The sequence below is a fragment of the Antechinus flavipes genome, chromosome 1 (assembly GCF_016432865.1).
Source record: "Antechinus flavipes isolate AdamAnt ecotype Samford, QLD, Australia chromosome 1, AdamAnt_v2, whole genome shotgun sequence".
In the NCBI taxonomy this organism is placed as follows: Eukaryota; Metazoa; Chordata; class Mammalia; order Dasyuromorphia; family Dasyuridae; genus Antechinus; species Antechinus flavipes.
This window is the reverse complement of record NC_067398.1, coordinates 193,103,521-193,125,814: the sequence shown is the minus strand read 5'-3', so window position 1 is coordinate 193,125,814 and position 22,294 is coordinate 193,103,521. Positions and strand designations below refer to the sequence as shown.

At 36.3% G+C, this 22,294-nt stretch overlaps 1 protein-coding gene across 1 annotated transcript in view; it reads left to right on the top strand.

The window, feature by feature from the left end:
* The first annotated feature begins 1,717 nt into the window (after positions 1–1,717).
* Positions 1,718–22,294, top strand: part of STARD4 (StAR related lipid transfer domain containing 4) — a 95,367-nt gene continuing 74,790 nt past the window's right edge. The window contains exons 1-4 of the mRNA XM_051994419.1: positions 1,718–1,865; positions 2,390–2,556; positions 3,100–3,328; positions 3,993–4,077. The gene's annotated coding sequence lies outside the window, so the exon portion shown is untranslated. The remainder of the gene's footprint in view (positions 1,866–2,389; positions 2,557–3,099; positions 3,329–3,992; positions 4,078–22,294) is intronic.

The following is a 22,294-nucleotide window of genomic DNA, read 5'->3' as shown; positions in this document are numbered from 1 at the left end:
TTCTATACCACCTGTAGGTGATCGCACCAACAATCAGCTACAAAATGGGCAGGCAAGGGAGAAAGAACCCAACTGCAGAAGATGAGCATTGGTTTAAGATTTCTGGATGGGATGACCTACTTACTTCCCTGCCCGATGATTGAGAGCAAGGTGATTCTGAAGGTCATTATTGTGGTGATCTTTTTCTTCTTTAAAATATATAAGATGTTCGGGGGCCAAAGTGTGGTGATCTTGTTCTTTTGAAATAAGTAGAATAGTTCTCTCTGGGGGAGAGGTGCAGGTTTCTCGGGGAGGTTTTCTTGGAGGCAGCCTTAGTATCAGTTCAGATCAATAATTACTCCAAATGCAGTCAAGTGGTAAAAGTTCAGATCTTTTATTGTCTCTAATATAGCCCGGTTAGCTAGATTCTTAGAGGTCTATCTCTCTGCTTGGTTCCAAGAGCTCCCTCTGAAAGTCTCCAAATCCAAAGGTTTTGTCCTTCAGCCTCTGCCTTTGCTTTCTTCAGCCTCCAGAAGCACAAAAATGGAATGAATCTCTTGTCTCCTTCACTTGGGGCTCGGCTAGCTTTCTGGCGAGTCTTTCAGACCAGCTTGGTCTCAGTGGGGGAAGTGCAGGAGCCCAGCCACCACAGAGAGCTTTCTCAATCTCCTGCTCAACTCTCGACTCGTAGCTTCTTCCTCTGAAAGCTCTTCTTCTGCCATCAGCCAGCCAAGTGCAAAATATTCTAATGAATCTCTCTTGCCTCAGAGAGAGGGCTTCTGGCGTAATTCAGCTGAAATCTGTTGCTTTCTTTTATATGAGAGAGAGGAATTGTGAGATATGAGAGAGAGGGATTATGGGTTTTCTCCCATAGTGCTCTCTGGCCCTAAGAGCTTCAAGGAAGATGTGAATTCACAAAGTTACACAGTTAACTTTGTGAATCTCCCATACTTGTGAACTCCAATGAGTAAAGGTGTGAACACAAGCATTGTATCAATTAGTTCTACTTAGTACCTTGTTTCAAGTTCTGGCCCAAAACATCTCCTTGTAAGATCAGATCAATAATCTATCAACTCTAATGAGTTAGCAGTTTGTAAAGATTCCAACACATTATGATATCACCCCCAAAATTATTAATGGATTGGCAAATGGTGTCCTGGAAGCATCTACCAGGTGGATCTTTCCAAAATCAGGGCTGTCATTCAGAAAGCTGTTGAATATGTTTATGATTTTTATAATGAATTTGTTGAGTGCTTTGATGTTAATTCAGGAGTAGAGTGCTCACATGTGATGTTCATGTTACTTTTTATTCCATGTTCCTCGAAGAAATTCACCTAGACATGCATCCCTCATATATACACATGTCCCCCGATGGCAGACTATGGAAATGAATGCTCTGTTAGAAAGAACTTCAAAGTTTCAGACTGTTGTTGGAATGAAAAAAAAAATCTAAAGCTAAAAACATTTTGAATTCACAGCTTGACTAACATAAAAGTCATTGACATCAGAGAGGCCCCTTTGCCCCTTTGTTCCCTCCTGGCTTTGGTAAGCTCAGGATATATCATTATTGTAAATGTTTTGGTCACTAGAAGAATAATATCAAAAACTCAAGTGTAACAAGTAATGTTATTTTGAGACCATATGGGGTCCAAATATAGGGTTTCCTATTATGTACCTCAATTAGATGCCTCCTTAAGCCTCTCTCTTTCTTGGTTCCATCTGCTAGGGGTACTCTGGGTAGCATGGTGTTTCTCCAATATCAATTTGCTTTTGTACCAATGTGTCGTCAGTGGGGAAGGTACCTGTCAGAGTTGATGGATGTTTTCTGACATTCTTCATTGAATCAAGGACCACACTTTCAGCACCTGACCCAACTCAATTGCCCTGTGAGTTTTCTCAGAGTTCTAAAACTCATCAAGGTGGGAATTTCTAAATGCCCTTTTACTTTTCTCAAGATCATCCCTTCCTTTTTTCTCTTGATGGGCTCACTGAAACTCACCCATTCTTTTTGATCTCTAAAACTTCTTTTCTAGGTTTCATGTACCTCTTGAGTATGGGCCCAAGGGTCATAATCTTCTAATCCTTGCCAAATCTCATTCTTCCCAGACAAAACTCTCCTCATGTTAAAAAAAAAAAACTTAAAAGACCTAGAAACTGTCTAGGAACTATCAATAATGACACATTTGGCAAAGGTGAAAGCATTAAAGGACCCAATGAATAAAATATCGTTGCCTTGTACCTATGGCACAGTTCCTCCTGCTTCAACAGGAAAACTCTTCCCTCTCTCCCTCCCCCAAGCATACTCTTTTAGATTGCTTGCCAGGAGTTATGGCAGTGGCTTCTTTGGTTGTGTCTGTTGCGGATGTGAAATTGGATTCCTTTTTGACTGTATTTATTTTCCATACCATAGATGCTTTACTCAACAGTTTCTGCATTCAGTATCATTCAGCCCAGTTGTCTCAATAATTTAGAAGCTGGTCTCCTCAGCAAGCCCAACATCACTATTGAGAAAACATGAACATTCAATCCAGCTACTTTTCTTCCAGAAGAAGTTGAATTAGTTGACATTGATTATAGGTATGTGATCTTTTTATATTATATTCTTGTCCTATGGGCTGACCTTAATAAAGTTCCCTTAGAAGAGTCTGACTTTATTTTCTACACAGATTGTTCATGGCTTTGTGATCCTCAAAGTAATCTGGTTATAGGATATGGAATAGCTGTCCCTGCAGAAGTGGTAAAGAAGGATCACTTGACTAATGCCTATTCAGAACAGCAAATTGAATTAGAAACTGTGGCCAGGGCTTATGAGTTGACAAAAAGAAAGCAGATAATTATATATACATCTAACAGCAGATATGCATTTGGGACTGCACATAATTTTGGTATGCTTTGGAAAGACCAATGATTTTTTTATGTTTTGTGGGCAATCCATAAAGAATAGATATTGACTATATAGAGTCCTAATCTGTCTCCTGACAAAAACAATAGTTATTGTTAAGATTTTGGACCACAGTAAGGAAAACTCTGAATAGATCCAGAGAAACATTTTGTCTAATGAGGCTGTATGCTTTGCTGCCTTGGACTTAAACCCAACCCTTACTATGCCTGTGAATTTAGAACTTCCAACATTCTTGACTCTTAAGGATATAAGAGGAGTCCAAACCACCATGATAAAACCAACTACTGAATGACTCTCAAATGAGAAAAGATACTGGAATCCTGAGGATTATGGAAGAACCTGAATGACTTGTTGTTCCAGATTTTTCACCTCTATCAATACAACCACTGGAGACCTGAAAAGCTGAAGGTGCTCTCCCAAAAGTACTGGTGGGAGTGATTTGGAAAGGTAGTTCAACAAGTAATTGATCTCTACTCACTGTGTCATTATCATAATTCCTCTAAGCCTCTGAAGCTTCCTCAGAGGAAATTTCCCTCTCCAAAAGGATCCTGTGAAGTATGGCAGACAGATTTTATTCAGGTCTCTATCTGCAATGATTATAAGTCTGGTTCTGTGATGGTATGTATGTTTTCCCAGTGGGTAAAGATTTTCCATGCATACTAAGTGATGGTTGCTATAATTGTCAAGTCTTTAGTTGAGCACACCATTCCATATTGGGGAATCTTCCAAGATATCCATAGTGACAGGGACATCCACTTTACAGGTCAACCCTTCTCTGAGTTACAAGGGGAGGGAATTTTACAATAATCCTCCCTTATATTCCACAGGCTTCAGTGTATCTATGACTACCAGTTCTCAGAACTTATTACTGAGGTTATTAAGACCCTATAAGGCACACTGACTGAACCATTTCCCTCTGTGTGAGTCCTAATGAAGCTTAGATTCTAGTTATTTGGCTCATTCAAATTATCCCCTTGTGAGACTGTCACAGAATGTCCTATAGCCTTGTTTCCCTGTGCCCATTACATTTCCACACATACTACTTATTACTGGGGACTTTCTCAGGTGATATCTGAAATGCATAAAAATGTTTCTCACTTTCTCTTGCTAGGTCCAGTTCCCTGCAATATCCCTAAACTTCATGTAGGTGACTGGAGAAAACAGTCCCTCAAGCCCCAGTGAAAAGACTTTATCAGGTACTGTTGACCACCCTTATAATTGCCAGATTGCAAGAAGTGGACTCCTAGATATATACCTCTCCCATTTGAAGAAAGATCCTGTTGTTGTTTGGATGATTGAGCCCACTGGTGACCTGATTGCAGTCATCCAGAAGGGTCAGAAACTGCTGACTTCAGGTGTAGATAGCTCCTTCTAAGAGATAAAGAAGACAATATTTGATGTAAATAGCAGTCCCAAGACTTAGGAGGTGTGCTGAGTAATGCTGAATATTTTATCTTTGCTATTGTGTTTTTTGTTTTTTTAATAGGAACCTTTACTATAAGATACTGATCTGCAGGACCCACTTTACCTTGCCTTTATTCCTAGGACATCAAGTTTCTTTCTGCTGTGGATATGCCCCATATCTAATGAAGCAGGCCCTCTAAGAGTTTATCAGCTAACATCTTAATTGATTGCTGGATTTGTATATGAAAAACATTCCTTCTATGCCTTTGCCCTGTTTATTATTTCTCCAAATACCTGGTTCCTTTTCATGTCTTTACTTGATTTTTTCCACAATATCACTTAGGATCCTATTCCTGCCTGAATGTCTCAGAGGATCCTACCTATGAGTGTCTTCCCTGATCTATCTATGATAGAGATCCTTGGTTTTCTACTGAGTTAGTAGTCCAGTCAGTCATATTGGCAGAGAACTTAACTGTGTATCTGTATTTTCCTACTAACCTATTTTGGTGGCAGGCAAAGTTAAAGTCTGTCCCTTCTTCTTGCAATTCTACAATGAGACTTAACTCCTATGGAACTACTGCCTATTCGCCTTAATTTCTCAACCAAATTCTGTTTCTATTCTAGGGACCTTACTCTGAGGGCTCAGTTGTACCCATCTCTCTATTGTCTCCCTCTGGGGTAAGCCTTTTTTTTTTTTTTCCGTTTCTGTATGGTCTATAAATCTCTTTTCCCCTCTTCAGTAGGAACATGTGGACTTGAGCTCCTTTCTGCCGCTGTGGATATTCATGTTTCACAGCACCTGATTATCATTAGCCAATACCCTGTGTTAGGCATGGGATCTCAATCTTGGAGTAGAATAATGGTGGAATGCCCTCCCTATAATGCTCCCAATGTTCAGGATTTATTCCCTTAGAGTAGCAGTATACAATCTATTACATGAGATTTCTGAATCTTTCCAGCTCAGTATATGCCAAGAGAAGATCAACTTGATTTCTTGGGGCAATGGTATGATGAAATCTTTAGTAGGCTCCTTGGAGATATGGGGCTCTCTCCCTGCTCTATTCTCTTTAGTCTTCTGACTGTCCTCATCATTATAATATTAGTGTAGGCTATAGAAAATTGTTTCTGTGCTATTCTGCCACAATAATTAATAAAATTATGTTCCACCAAGTTTTGTTTCCTTGGCCTTCAGACCACTTTGACTAGAAGGAGAGAATATAGAATTGGAATGAATGAGTTTACTAATCACTGTGATTTGCTTGAGCTCTCTTATTATCCAAGAGAGGCTAAAATAACTTGGAAATCAGAATCAACCAATCAGGAGGCAGAATAAGTGTTGCTTGAACTTGATACACCAGTGATCTTTATGGTGTCTACTGGATGAACATAAAACACCTTTGTAACTAGTAATCACAAGGTTGGCTCAAACTGGTTCACACCAGTCCCAAATGGATAGAGCTGTACAAACATCCTGGGTCTGAGTATTTTGTACCCCATTCATTTCCTGGAACTCTCTTTCCCAACACCCCCAGAAAACTTCTATAACATCTTCCCAACCTCCTCCTTTTGTTGAAAAGCCATATAAGTCATTTCTTAAAACCCAAATCTTCAGAGCAGCAGACTAAGATCTTAATGTTTTCCAAGGGCCCATGTACTATATTTTCCCAATAAACAGTTCCAGCTTTCTACTTGAATTTTGCCTTCATTCCCTTTGTTAAGGTTGTCATTGTGCCTCAATCAAATTGTCAATTAACCAGTTTTTAGCTCCCTATTAATTTGTTCAAGCTGGCCAGAACTCTGGGAATGATGTGAAATTAGGGAACTAGGGAGAAATTTCAAGATTAGAATATACCCGGGGAAAAAACTAAGTCAATAAATTGAGACTCTCTATCAGTCAACTCAGGCAGGTGGACCATATGGATGGGGCAATCTCTTCACTCAGTATCTTAGCTACAATGGAACTAGTAGTTTTTGAAGGGGAGGGGGTAGGTTTCAATCCAGCTAGTTAATTAATCAACCACAGCCAAATAGTGGTTAAAATGTCCTGTATTGGACATATTTACAAAAGCAATCTGCAAGTGTTCAAAAAGAATGTAAGCAAAGAGGTGGCTACCAAAATCTGCAGCTTTGAAAGCATATTAATTAAAAGATAAACAGATAGGGACAGTTTCAAGTTATACAGGAGGCAACTAAGGTGATACATGCCAAGAGCAACTGACCCTCACCAAACTGAATGAATTATTCTCTATATGCCACAATGTTTCTCAGAATGGACTGAAAAACATCCAGCTCTTAGAGAGCTATTTTGCTTTCATTTTTTAGCTTCAGCATCATTGTAGGAAAAATGATGCCATCCCATCCTATGTCATCAAGTTTGTCAGGAGGCTTGTCTGAAAGTATCAAAAAATCTTGAAGGTGGAAAATGAAAGAAGGCTCTCTCAAAGCTGCAGATTTAGCAACTATATCTGCTTGAACATTTTCAAGGGGAAAAGGATCAGTTTCATTAATGTGCACAGAGCAGTACACAATGGCTAATGCTCTGGGCAATTTTATCTCAAAGAGATGATCTTTAATTAAGTCAGAATTGTTAATAACTTTACCAGAGAAAGCAAAAATCCTCACTCTAACTATAATATCCCAGTGGTTCTGGTTTAATGCTTGCCATTCTTCATAAAGGAGGAACCATTAGTATAGAATAAAATTTGGATTGTCTAGTGGATCAATAAAGTCACTATAATGTTTCTCAACTAAATCAATAAAAGAAGACAGTTAATCTGGGACAGGGAGATCAAGGAGCAATGTTTCAGAGTTCAGGACAGAACAGCTCTTAATTAGTAACATTTCCCTACCACATAGTGTCACTTAGTATCTAGCAAGCCTGTGATCATCAAAGTGCATTGACACATAGAACTTCAACTTTCTGAGGGCACTAAATGGATAATGACTTTCCTAATACAATATCAAAGCTTTCTTTAGCAAGAGGACAATGGCTTCCCTAGCTCCTAGGCATGGTGAAGCACCTGCACCTACATTCACCAACTGAGCTGAATAAACCAAAGGAAAGTTGTAGGTCCCCCTGATTTTGTGAAAACACCAGACACCACCCCCTTTCTTTTATGTACAAAAAAGAGTGAAGGGCTTACCATATATTCTGGGAGTTGGAGCAAACCTTAGTGTTCTCTTCAATTCTGTGAGGACAGTGAAATGTTCAAACTCAAGACGTTCAGGAATTTGTCTTTTGGCTAGAGCACTAAGATATTTAATAATTTCATTAAATGATGGAATCACTGGCAGCAAAATCCTGCAGCTCCCAAAATTCAAATATCTGCCTTTTTGTTTTAGGAATGGACAACTGTTTGAATTGCCTAGAGGTTTTTCAGAGAAATAGAAGGTGTTGCAGTTGGTAAAACAAAGACAAGATACTCTAGCTGAGGCTTGCACCACTCTACCTTTGATCTAGATACCTTGTATCCACAATGATAGAGCTAGATGGTAACTAGATTTCCTATTAGGTTCTAATTTGAGTTTCTTACTGGGTAATATAAAGGTATTAGAGGGAAACCTATATGGGATAGTAAACCCTTGTTCTGTCAATGAATTTGTGATGGGTATAATGCCTTCAATGGCTTCTCAAGATAGGAAATATTGACGTAGAGATGATGGTGATCTTCCTTTTGTAGTTATGGTGACTGGGACTGCTGATTTTAAGAGACCCACATCTGTGGAAGACATAGCTCAGAAGGAATTAGGAATATCATAGTGATTACTAAAGCCATTATCACAAATGTTTTAAGTAGGAAAGGAAATAGTGAAAGAAGTTCATCATCAGAGAAATTAAGATTTATACTCATATTTACAAATTTATATTCATATTTATAAATACCTAAATTGACATTATTATTAATTAATAATGGAAATAAGGAAGTTGGATTGTCTAGTGAATCAAGGTTAAATTATTGTCTGGAAGACATGAAATGATGGGATTGAATTTAGACAGGAAATCTCTTCCAACAGATTAACCTGGTGCATTAGCTCTCCATAAGAAGAAATGCAAAACAAAAAAGGCACTTGATATGATATTCCCTATATTTCCACAATCTTTATAGACTGAAAAATGGGAAGGCAGAGCAGGGTTTTAAAATTAAGATAGAATGAGTACTCCAGTTTCAATAAGCAAATATATGGGGTGCCAGCAACTTTTAAGAGTAATGCTCAGTTCTCCACTTAGAGAATAACAGGACCAAAGATGTCAGAACTAAAAAAATTACCATCTCCTGCCTCTTCCCTGTACCTTCTTGAATGGAAGTTTTCCTGTTGTTCATACTCCTCTCATTTTGTTCCTGGATCTTTCTGTAACCATTATTCCTTTCCATTTGATTTAAGAGCTCTCTGAATCTACTCTCTCTTGATGAGTCATAATTTTGTCTATAAGACCAATTTAAATTTGATTCTTGAGATGGATTCCTCACCCTGCTGTAAGCCAAAGAAAGTGCAACCTCTTCCCCCAACCAATTTAAGGGAATTAAGGTAGCAATGATTTAATTACTCCTTGTCAAAAGAATTTAAAAATAAAACAAAATCTTTTTAATCATGCCAACAGGAAGTTTTAAAATTATCTAGGTGGGTAACTGGCAGAAAAATGAAGAATACCATTTTCACTGTTGGAGTTTCCTACATGAAACAATGAAAAAAGAAAATAAAGAAAAAATGGAGGGCAACAGAATATGGAGGGCAATAAAATTATGGCCATGTAATTTTTAGAAAAGTAATAAAATTTAAATGTTTCAGAGCTCTTAATCCCAATATACTCAAACAGTTCCTCTTGACCCAATGGGGAATATTCTTTTAAAGGAAAAGTTTTTGTGGTATATCAAGATAGGTTCACCAAAGCAGTTTGGAGCAATTTATCTCAGGCTTGGAGAATTTAGGTGCAAAGAGTGGAGGAAATCGAATTTCTGAGGGCCAGTTTCCATGGAGGAGCCAATAGCAAATATTTGTTTAGTTGTGCTCTCCCTCTTGGATTTCTTATAGGGACTCCCTTTTTGCAGGGTTGGTCAAATGAGATCTACATCATGTCCCCATGTGTCTCACCAGAAATGTGGGCCCCAAAATGTTCAATATGCAAGAAAAACTGATGTAGTAGGAATTCCACTAGTAATAGAGACTCCAATGCTTTGCTTTTTTTGCTCTCAATAGTATTTTATTTTTCCAAATACATGTAGTTTTCAACATTCATTTTTGTAAGACTTTGTGCATCAAATTTTTCTCCCTCCCCTTTTCCCAAGACAGAAAATAATGTCATATAGGTTAAATATGTCCAATTCTTTTATTTGTCACATTGTACAAGAAAAACCAGATCAAAAAGGAAAAAAAAAACATGGGAAAAAAAAAAAACGAACAAAGGTGAAAATACTATGCATCCAAATAACAACCCTGAGTGAAACAAGACTGGCAAATGAAGACCAGGTCAAAGCTGGATGCATATTTTTTTCAGTGCCATAGTAAAGGGGAACATGTATAGGTTTTGCAATCAGAACTGATCTAGTCAACAAGCTTGTATACTCGCCAAAAGGAGTGAATAACATACTCATGACAATACAATTGCCTCTTGCAGGAAAGCTTCATACCTCTTTCACCAGTGTGTATGCTCTCACCATGATGATGAACTTGATAAAGCCAAAGAAAAAATTGATGAAGACCTGGAGACCTTCATTATCAATGTACTGAAAAAGAACAAGCTTTTAATTCTGGGTGGCCTTAATACAAGAGTAGGCACTGAATGCCTACTCTTGCAAGAAGTTTTTGGGAGGAATTGAGTTGTAAAAAAAAAATAATAATAATAATGGTTATTTAATACTGAAGACTTGTGCAACTTATGATCTTCTCATTTTTTACATAAAATATTTACCTAAATGCAATAAAACTTCATGGAAGCACTCTCATAGCTAACATTGGCATTTAATAGACTATATCATCATGAAGAGAAGAGATAACAGAATGTGAGAGTGATGAAGGCAATGTGTGATGCAGAAGGGTGGACCGATCATAGACTTATTCTCTACAAAATGAATATTTGCATTCAACAAAAATGGTGGCCCCAAAGCAAAATGAGTGCCAGAAGATTTAACATCAGTAGATATTAAATCTGAGTTGGACCAGTTTGTTGCTAACTTGGAGGGAAAACAGAGCTGACATATAGTTTATAGTGAAACAGAAAAAGAGTGGGCAATTTTCAGAAATTTGGTTCATAGCACTGCAATTACTCCTCTGAGTCAGACCACTTGTAGACCTCAAAATTGGTTTGACAAAAAAGAAAGGAAAATTCAAAAATTGCTAAACAAAAAAGAGAGTTCAACAGGGTTTCCTTCTGTGATAGTTCATCCACCTCTAACCATCTCTAAGAAGGTAGAATTTACCTCCATCAAAAGTAAAGTGAAAGCAACACTTAGATACAGTGCTCTTGGTTCAGTAAAAAGACAAATGAAATTCAGTTTTGTGGTGATAGTAACAATCCAAAGTGCTTTTATGATGCTTTGGAGGCTATTTATGGTCCAAAGACTTAGGACATATTTCAACTATTCAGTGCTGTTGGAGCCATGTTGTTTAGCAATAAGGGCATGATTCTGGAGAAATGGGCTGACCCATCTATATTGTTCTCAACAGACCATCATCAACCAATGACTGTATGCTTAAGATGAAAGTCAATCTTAGCTAGTTAAACTTCCAATTGAGGAAGAAATTTTGAATGCTTTAGGCTCTTCTCATGTGGCAAAATGCATGGTGCTAATTTTATTCCAGCTAAGATTTACAAGTCATAGGATCCATTGCTCATTCAAAAGCTGACTGAAATTATCAGAGTTATATGGCAAGAAGAGGTAATTCCCCAGGAATTCAATGATGTCTCCACTGGCATCTATAAAAGCAAAGGAAATAGCTTGTCCTGTGACAATCACAGGGTCATTTCCCTCTTAGTCACTGATGTCTTTCCAGAATTCTTCTTAATAGGCTGATCCTTTACTTGGAAAATGGTCATTTACTTGAGAACCTGTGGATTCAGAAAGAGCCAAGAGCTGGTGAATGTACTGTTTGTTGTTCAACAGCTCTAGGAGAAATGCAAGGAGAAAATACTACAGAAAATAAGTCTGTAAGCAACATTTGCTAATCTGACCAAGGCCTTTAATATTGTCAGTTGTAAGGGCTTATGGAAAGTTGTCAGAATTTGGTTGGCCACAGAAGATCAGTAATATTGTACATTAATTTCATGATAGCATGCTTGCCCAAGTTCTAGATAATGGATGATGTTTCTGTCCTTTCCTAGTTCCCAATGGAGTAAAACAAGGCTTTGTGCTTATTTCCATATTTTTTAGCAATGTGTTTTTAGCAATTTTGTCAAATGCTTTCAACAAGGAAAAAATGGTAATAAGCTCAGAAACTACACTGACATTAAATTATTGAACTTGAAAAGGCCACAAGCCAAGACTAATGTGAAGGGAGAAGTAGAGCACAATTTTTTTGTTCACAAATTTCTATGCATTCATTGCAACTTCTGAAAAGTACCACAAACTATGAATCGATTCTCTGCTGCTTGTGCTAATTTTGGTCTAACTATATACACCAAGAAAACACAGGTTCTCCACTAGACAGTCCCACATCATCCATATATGGAATCGTTGATTATAGCAAATAGAGAAGTTTTGAAAAAGTTCACTTATATACATTGGGAGTATATTTTTCAGGAATGCACATATAGAAGATGAGGTTGATACACACATTACCAGAGCTGGCTCAGTGTTTGGGAAGCTCAAAAGGAAAGTGTGGGAAAGAAGAGCTATTAGACTAACTACCAAACTGAAGATCTACAGAACCATTATATTGACTTCACTATCATATATGCCTGTGAAACAGAGGATATACCAGTGTAATCCAGGAAATGAAATCACTTCCATTTGAATTGTCTTGGGAAGATTCTGAAAAATCCCTGGCAAGATAAAATACCAGACATTGAGCTATTTTCTCAAGTTTGACTGCCAAACATTAAAACTATACTGCAGAAAATGCAGCTTCTATGAGCTGGCCACATTGTTTGAATGCCAAATGTTTATTTGCCTAAAAGACTATTTTATGGAGAATTTGAGCAAGGAGACACTCACATGGTGGTCAGAAAAAGTAATACAAGGATATTCTCAAAGTCTCTCTGAAGAACTTTAGAATTGATTGTGTGACATGGGAGATGTTGACAAAAGACCACCTAGCATAACATATCCTCATCAAAGAAGGAGCTATGATCTCTAAGTGAAACAGAATTTTGCAGTTGCTTAAAAGAAATGCAAAATTCAAGACATCTCTACTCCAAATAAGGACTATTTGTGCCTAATCTCTAGTAAAGCCTTTTGAGCTCGTATGTTTTTAATCAACCACAGATGAATACTCTGTACCTTGACACCAACATATTCATAGAATTTTAGTCCTTTTTGTGAATGAAGGACAAGCAACCAACCATCTGCTTAGTCAACATTATGTCATTGATGTGGTGGTATACATCAATATCTTTGTGAAGTGAATCTGCTGTCATATATATGTGCCTACCAGATTGGAGTAGTATGATGACAAGTTCAGATAGTTCTGAGCAGGTATAGAAAGTGTACACTGGACTCCTACCCAAGTGAAATTAAGCTATTCTTGGTTACTCTCTCTTATAGGAAATGAAGGGGGAGAAAGATTGAGACTAATAACCCTATAGAACTTTGACTTTGATCCTGACCCCATCATTCACATAGTTAGGAACAGCTGTAGTGATGGGCATGATAAATTTTTTTGGTTCTCTGTAGTATTATTGTAGGTAACCAGGTGAAATCTGCCTTCTTTACAGATTTTAAGGTTTTTGAAAAGTGAACCGGCATAATGAAATACTCTAGCTCTCTTTATTTTTATCCCTATATAAGAAATATCTTTCATCCATATGGGGACTCCTATATTGCTTGAAATTTCCATTTGCCTCTTCCCACAATAACTGGTATAGTACCAGCATAAAGACTGATTACTAGGTGCCCAAGAGCCCATGAAAACTTCTTTCCATAATTCTGTTCTTTATAACCTCTCCAAACTGAGTAAAAGATTTACAAATGCCTTAGACTTGGATGGACCTTAAAAATCCTTACTGCCTTGGTGAATTTTCCTGTATAGTTTTACTAGTATTGCCATAGCTTTGCCATCAATTGCTTTCTTAACAATTCTATGTTTTGGGAACCATATTTGAAAGCTACTTCAGGGAGAGAATGTTATTACCCATTGCTCACCCAGCAGGTGGTGAATTCTGCAATTGTGACTTCCAGCTTCTATTGACACAGAGTATTATTTACCCAAGCCACAGCTATTCCAAACAACTGTTCAAGTTTCACCAGTTGATGAGACTATATATACATAGTTGTGTTGCAGGAAGATCGGTAACTAAATTATGCAGATGACCCTTAAGGGAGAAACAGTTGGAATAAAGAAAAAAGAGACAGAGACAGAGACAGACAAAGCCAGACAGGGAAAAGTTATAAAAATATTATGCCTTTGTCACTAGAAAGTTAAACACTTATTGCTCTAGAAACTCAATCCTACATTTCCTTTAACATAAAATCCTATAAGCTTCCTTCAACTTTGTTCTGTACAGTAAGAGCAAAGAAAGCAAGATGAGCAAATAGAGTATGTGTATTGTTTAAGTAGAGAAAGAGTACTAACCATGTCACTTAAGCTTATGCAATGCCATTTTTATTCAAAATGTGTCTTAAGTCAAGTCTTAAGTCACTTTCACCCTATAGTTGACCAGTCCTAGTAACTGGCAGACACTTGTCAGTTGCATGTATATTTTATAGGTTGCCCCCATATTTCCAAGCACAGAAGGGTATTTGAATCAAAACAAACTGTGAAATGATTGGTTGCCGTAGTGTTCATAGTTCTAGGCAGTTATTGTCAGGGACTTCTAGCCCTAAATGTTGTCATAACTCATTGCTCTAGAGTGTTGCAAATGGGTGAGCTAGAGTCTCTGTCTATTGGTTGTCTAGGATATTTCTCTGCTCTTGATCTGATTTAAGAATCTACTATTTGAAGAGATGAAGGTAAAGGATTTGATGTACCCAGGGTCTTAAAGGTGATTTGCATAATATTCTCCTTATTGATAGAGATTAATTACTAATACTCTGAAGATCTTAGATGAGCTCTCAGGAGAGGAAAAAAAAATCTTGGTCTTCTGGCATTTAATTTCTAGAAAGAAGATAAGCAGTTCCAGTTTTTTTCCAAGTGAGGTCACTAGGCAAAATCAACATGTAGTAGTATCTTGAATCTGGAATCAGGAAGATGGGGGTTCAAATATAGCCTCCAACTCTTACCAACTATTGATCTGAGCAAGTCACTAAATTCCATCTTTCTCAGTATCCTCATCTGTAAAAATGGAGATAATGCCACTGACATCCTAGGGTTGCTGAGAAGATAACGTGGAATATTTGTAAAGCACTTTGCAAACACTAAAGTTCTCCAGAACTGTTAAATATTTTATTGTAATTGTTATAGGAGTGGCACTTCAATGATGTCCCTATTCCAGCCTATTACTCTGGAGACTTTGAAAATTTTCCCTGGAAATGACATCTGAAATTCATTCTGAATTGGGCTGAAGTATCTCTTTCTTTGTGGAATAGTTCATTTATTACTCTTTGTATTGTCTGATATATTCTCAAATGTATAACTTTTCTGATTTCTGTTTGCTACTGGCATGGATAAATGGATTTATTTCCTATTTACTATATGAATACTTTATGTAATTGTTATTTGGTGAGAAGAGACTCAGATCTTAGATAGCTTGAAGCAAATCTCTATTAAGAATGAAAATCAGGGACACAGCCTGAACCTTAAAATTACTTCCTGAAATCTAACAATATTTGGCAGATGGAGGTAGATATAGCACAGTACCTTCTTTCTAAGGAGAAAAATGCTGATTGACTGTTGGTAGCAATCTCCTGGTTCCCTTCCTGGTAGGTATCAAAGTCTCCCTTGTAGAAAGAGTTTTCCTTATTGTGGCTCAAAATCTCTGCTCTCCCTCCCTTCCTTCTTACTCTCTCCCTCTCCTTCCTTTCCTTCTTTCCTCTCTCTTCTTCCTTCCCTTTTTCCCTCCTTCCAGGTGGTTTTTTGATTATTTTTTTCCTCTAGTTATAGAAAACCTTGAAAGCAACATGAATCTGGGCTGTATGTAGTTATTCTGGGAGCATGTTGTCTTGTTTACATATGTTGATGCTACCTTTTGGGAAAGCTGTCCTTATTATTGCTTATGAGATTTTGGCTAAATTTGTGTTTATTCTGGGGTAGAAAAACATCCTCTTCTCTAATTTCCTTGATTATTATTTGATCTGGTGCTATTTTTAGTTATTTGTTGAGTAGGTTGTGAGAGTATACTCTTTGAGCCATCAATAATAGATTGACTCTGGTCAATCTGGTATAATTTCAACCTTCAGAGCATCAGAATCTCCCACCTGGGGTAGCTCTTTGACCTTTCAAAACTGATAAGGTCCTACCTTTTAATTCCTTCACCTATTATGCAAGAATAAGTGGTAAAGCAAAGAGCTGAAATAACATTCACAGGGCTGTATGTCAGGCTCAGAAAAAGAAGCTTCAAGGTCTCTTCCTCATAACATTGTCATTCACTAGATGTCATATAGCAGGAAGAAGTCATGTGAAGAGGAGTCAAATCAAGGAGAATTGAATATTGAATAATGTTATTAAAAAAAAGTCACTTCCCTCCAATTCCAGTAATGCAGCCAAAGTCAATCAAAGAGGTTCCTTTTAATCATGTAATAAGTGGACTAGAATATTGTACAGAATATCTACACATGTCCTGATCTGTCCAAGGAATTTCCATTATATGTTAACATGACTCTCCTAGAAGAAGAATCTTCATCCTCATCCATGAAGGGAACTGTATCCATGGCACTTCATGTACGTTCATAAGGATTTAACTTCCAATCTTCTATTTCATTTATCATTTGTCCACTTACTCTAGTCCAATCTTATCTATATTCTCAGGTATTACTACTCCTCTATGTTAAATCTCTATAACAGAACAGCTACTACAATTATAAATATTTCTTCTTTTATGCTGATAGAAGAATGGTTAAATTTAAGACCTTATTTCCAGTGGATTTCCCTTACCACCATATTGTGTTGCTAGGTTTTACAGACATACTTCTCATGTTATTCCAAACTTCAGACTGTGCAAATATAAAAGCTATTCCTTTAAGGCTTTCCATTAATTAATCACTGTTTTCTAATTCAGGTCCACACCAAAGCTGCCACCAGCCATTTTTTTAATGCCCTATTCAACTGCATAGGAAACAATCCCCGTTCTGGCTGAATTCCCAGTCTCTCCAACATTACTACTCAAATGCCTTCTTCCTTGTCTCATCACTTCTCATGATCCCTTTGTGCACACCTCAGGCACAGTGATACTTTTGGGAATTCAGGGGAAAATGTCTGCTCAGATGCATACCACATCTAAGTCTTTATGACAGCACTTCCAGAATAGCATACAAGAGGAAGCTATAACTACCCATTATATAAAGTAATTGGTGAATCAAAATTAGGGACTTTTGCAGTAACTACTATTAGCCCATATTTTTATACTGCTTTAAGGTTTGCAAAACATTTTCTTCAAAACAACAGTATGAGTTAATATTATAGATCGAAAATTGAGAGATTAGAAGCTATCTACACCAATCCTCTAAATGCATAGGTCCTGGTAGATTAAATAACAAAGGGAGCAAATAGTAGCACAAGAATTCTAATCCAGGTATTCTAATTCCAAATAAGCACTCTTTTCACTGTACCATCCAGTGAAAATATTGTTATTCCCACTTTGCAGATGATGAAGCTGAGGCTTAAAGAGGCTGACAGTCACCTAGCTAGAAAGCAACAGAATGTGACTTCTGACTTTGACTACAATGAACTTTCCATTATACAATAATGTCTTTATAATTAATTAGTTTCTTTGTACCACCAATTAGTTCCTTATTGTTCAAAAGTGTTGCAGCTTTGTACCACTCAAGAATTTTATTAGTAGCAGGCAAACATAACATTGATATCAATGCTTTAACCTTTCTATCAAATGCATACTCATTTATTTTTCTCTGACATTTAAGACCCTATCATATTGCCCATATTAAATTAGTGTGACAGGTTCCTTTCTCCTGTTTCCCATAGAGTACACACAGATAATCTGTTCCATGAACACTGGGGACTGGCTTCTGGCTATACATGATTTACCACATAGAGCCTCCTAATTGGCTACTGAGAAGAAAGTGTCAATGTTGCATGGTAATACATCTATTAAAGAAGAAGCAAGTGTCCAACTGTTTTCTTGGCTACAGATCTTACAATGACAAGATGTGACTCTTGTAAGGTTTGGAAAGGACAGGGTCTTTTATCTGTACCAAATATCCTGATGAGCTACTCCCATGTAGCTGACGCTAGATGCTATAACTAGATAAGTCTGCATCTGTGTCTGGCAGCTTCTGTCTCTTTTGTTTTCCCTTCCTTGAGCAGGCAATCTTGTAAATATTGAAAGGTCTGAAAGTCTGGGGTTATAGTAATAGCAACATTTCCCAGAAATATAGCAGCAGCAGTATCCATCAGAAGGGAACTGGTAGTGCTTGATGATAGAAATGGCTGATGGTATATTTGAAAAAGGCCACCAGAAAGTGAATTAACAGTGAGGTCATTTTACTGGCAGGGTGGTACTAGAAATTATTCAATGTCAAACAAAGTGAAATGATAAGCAGCTAGTTTCCTTTCAATTTAATCTAGTAAATAGCTTAAATAACAGCCTCCCAGATTGTAACTGCTGTTATAAGTTAATTCAATAAATCCTGTTTAATTTTTTTTTTACATGCATGCTACATTTATTCTAGATTTGACATTATTTTCTGTTTAAGTATGAATAACCTGTTCCTTTTTAAAATCATATTGTGCATCAGGTATATCTTTTTTACTCCCTTCTTTAGAGAATCTAAAAGTCTAAATATTTAAAACAATAACTATAATTGGTAATTTTCCCTAGGGGTACTGAGGTGGGGGCTGAGACAATGAGTATGAAAAAAAGGAACTTGATCCTGTAAAGAGAGGTTATAACTCACCAGAGCTAAACCTAGGTCAACCAAAATGATTGAATAGAGGACAAGGCATAGTACAAGTCAACAATCCTGTGGATACAGTTGAACAGTGCTTCTAGGCTCAACTAAAAGTCTTCTTATAACTTCACTGGCTTCTTCTCAAAGGATCTGGAATCACCAACTCATCATTCTAACAAATCTTCTTGAAAGGGCTTATTATTTACCATGGAACAATGGAAAGAACATTGACTTAGGAATCAGAAATCCTAGATTCAAATGCAATCTCTAATGCTCACAAGGTTTGTGTCACTGAATATGTCACTTAATTTCCTTGGGACTCATTTTCATAGTTTACAAAACAAGGATCAGGAATGGCAGTTATTGGCAATTTTGAAGGATACATGCTAACCTTTTTAGGGAACAACAAGGTAAAGAACTGTGGTCAGATGATCAATGGAAGGAAGACTGGGCTTTTCATTGACTGTCAAAAGGATAAATATCATTTTCTGGCTTATATCTTCTAACTTTATTTTAGAGCAGTGCAAATACTCTCCTTATCTCTTTTTTTAAAACTTGTTTTCTTCATCCCATCCCTTTTTAGTATATTTCAATAAGGTAACCTTAGTTTTAGAATCATTTTGTCAATCCAGTGTAACACTTCATTTATTTTTTTTCTCTTGGTGAAAAAAATAATCTTTCAATGACAAATTACACATAAAAAGCACACACAAGGGATCACAGAATTTAGTGTGAGAACATAAAATCCCAGGCCTACCATTTACTATTTTTATAAAAATGGTCAAATCATTTCATCTCTCTAGGTCTTAGAGGGGGTTGGACTAGATCATTTTTAAGATCCATTCCAGTATTAAGTCTATACATGATAGAAGGAGGTCAATCCAGATGGTGAAATAGGAGAAAGAAATATAGCCAAATACTCCCCCACAACTACTTTAACAAAAATCTAAGAAAGTAATTAGGAAGTTGAAGAAGAAATCATAGTTGGATCATATTTTCAGCACAAGGACATAAATTTGACCCACATATAAAAGATTAGGGTAGAAACTATGGAACAGGGTGCGACCAAAACGATGAATTCAGCCCCTGGTTTTCCAGTAAGGCAGGGCCAGTAGTATAGTCTGGAAATTCTAATTTTATTTTTTCAAGTGCCATGTAAAAAAACAATTATTAACATTCATTCAAAAAATTTTGAGTTCCAAATTTCTTTCCTCTCTCTTCCCTACTCTTTGAGAAAGTAAGTAATTTAATTAGATATAGGTTATAAATATGCTGCCAAGCAAAACATAATTCCATATTGGTCATTTTGCAAAAGAAAACACAGGCCAAAAAATAAAAAATAAAAAAAAATTAAGTATGCTTTGATCCCACATTCAGATTATATCAGTTCTTTCTTTAGTGGATTTATCATCTTAATTTCTTGGATCATTGTATACTGAAAATAGAAAATGGTCATTGTTGTCATTGTGCATGATGTTCTGTTTCTGCTCACTTCACTTTGTATCAGTTCATGTAAATCTTTCCAAGTTTTTCTGAAAGAGACCTGTGTTCGGGTTGCCACCTATTAGTGGCTGCTGGAGATATAATTGTGACCAGCAGAATAGATCCCTTCATATGAGAGGATGATAAAAATACAAGGAGACTAAGAGGCAGTTGCATTCTTTGATCTCTTTCCTCTTCTCTCTTGCCTCCAATTTATTTCATTCCCAATTCACAAGCGGCATCTGTGTCAGTAAAGGCTGATTTGCAATTCCTTCAAGCGTGTTATGATTCACAGCTGTGGGGGCTTTTGGAGAACCAATATCCCTTAATAGTACAGTTCCCTTTAACCCATTCCAGGCTTTCTAGTTTTTGCACTTAGGCATGGTCCTTAACAATCCTGCTCATTATGTTTTATAGTACAATAGTATTCCATCACAATCATATACCACAATCCTAACTCTTTTACTCCCAGAGTATCATACTCCAACTCCTCTGATTCTATAACATGGAAGCTGCTATATCTTGTGTGATCCTAATTATGGTTCCATGATATTTGAATTATTTCTTTTTAGAAGTTTGCAATATTTTCTTTTTCTTTTTAAATGCATCTATTTATTTAAAACTTAAATGCAAAATAAGAAAAAGCAAAACAGAAAAAGAAAGACAGAAAAAAACAAAAAAAAATTCATATGTCCAGCATAACATTGGGGAGGATTCAAAATATCTAACAATAAATTTCCATTTCAAGGGGGAAATATATATATATATATATACACACATATATATGTATGTATGTATATATATATATATTATATATATATATATATATATATATATATATATTAGAAGATATTGTAATCACAGCCTTTTATTCCTTGCAGGTTTTCTTTTGATCTCTGCTCTATTGTTGTGGTTCTTTCAATTGCACATCTTTCATATAATATAATTAATATTTTTAGCTTTTTCTAGCAATAGTTTTGCTTTTTAGAGTCATATCATACTCATCTCTACCTCAGTCGTTCTTCTGGAGTACCCAATTTCTAATGTCAATTGTAGACATATGGTTTATATTTTATGTGTAAAACATAAGTGATTTATTCTTACTAAGTCCCTTGAAATTAGTCTTTGATGTTGGCTTTGTAAGATAAATTTTCTGTTGAGCTCAAGTTTGTTTGAGATATAATCCTAAAAATTTGACAATTAGATGAATGTCCATTTCTTTTCATTCAACATACTCTTCCCCCACCCCCCTCCCAAGCAATTAGTGTTAAGTGATTTGCCCAGGATCACATAGCTAGGAAGTAGTAAGTGCCTAAGACCACATTTGAACTCAGGTTCTCCTGACTTCAGGGCTGGTGCTTTATCCACTGCGCCACCTAGCTGCCCCCATTATACTTAATTTTGCTGAATATAATATTTTCAGCTGCAACATAGTTATTTTAATTGTTGATATATGGTATTCCAGAATCTGCAGTCTTTTATTGTAGTTGTTGACAAATCCTGTGCAATTCTTATTGTAGTTCCAGCACATTTGAATTGTTGTTTGTTGTTGCTTATAAAAATTTCTCTTTGATCTGGGATTTTCAAAATTTATCAAGTTATTTCTATGTATTTTCTTTGTAAGATCTCTTTGAGGTGATCAGTGGATTTTTTCTGTCTCTACTTTCCATTCTTGTTCTATCACTTCAGGGCAATTTTCTTTAATTATTTTTTGTATTATTTTGTCAAGATTCTTTTTTTGGTCATAGCTTTCAGATAATCCAACTATTCTTATGTTTTTCTCTTCTTGATCTGTTGTATAGATCTGTTGCTTTTCTTATAAGATGTTTTACATTCTTTTCTAGTTTTCCTTTCCTTATGAAATAATTTTATTAGTTCTTGTTCATTTATAACTTCATTGGTTTCCCCTTGCCCAATTCTAATTTTCAAAGTATCATTTTCTTTAAGGCTTTGGATCCCCTTTGTTGGTTGACTTTCTTTTTATAATATTTTTGTTTTTCTTGGGTGGTTCTTTCATTCTCTTAGATTTTTTTCAATTCCTCTCATTTAATTTTTAAATTTTTTTGAGTTCTTCTATAAATTTCTTTTAGGCAGGTAGCCATTTAACATCACTCTTTAGGATAGGAGAAACTTATTTACTTTAGTATCTTTCTTTGAGGGTGAACCTCATTCTTCCCTATTCTCATAGTAACTTCCTGTGGTTGGATTCTCTTTCCTCTGAAAGACAATTAAAAAAAAAAAAGATCTTAACAGTGTAATCACCTAGGGCATTGGGTTGGGAGAACGGTGCCTCTAGCTTCAGATCTTCTTTTAATTTTTCCTCATAACTTAGAACCCAAACAAAGAATTGCACTCTTTTGTAAGTGTCTCC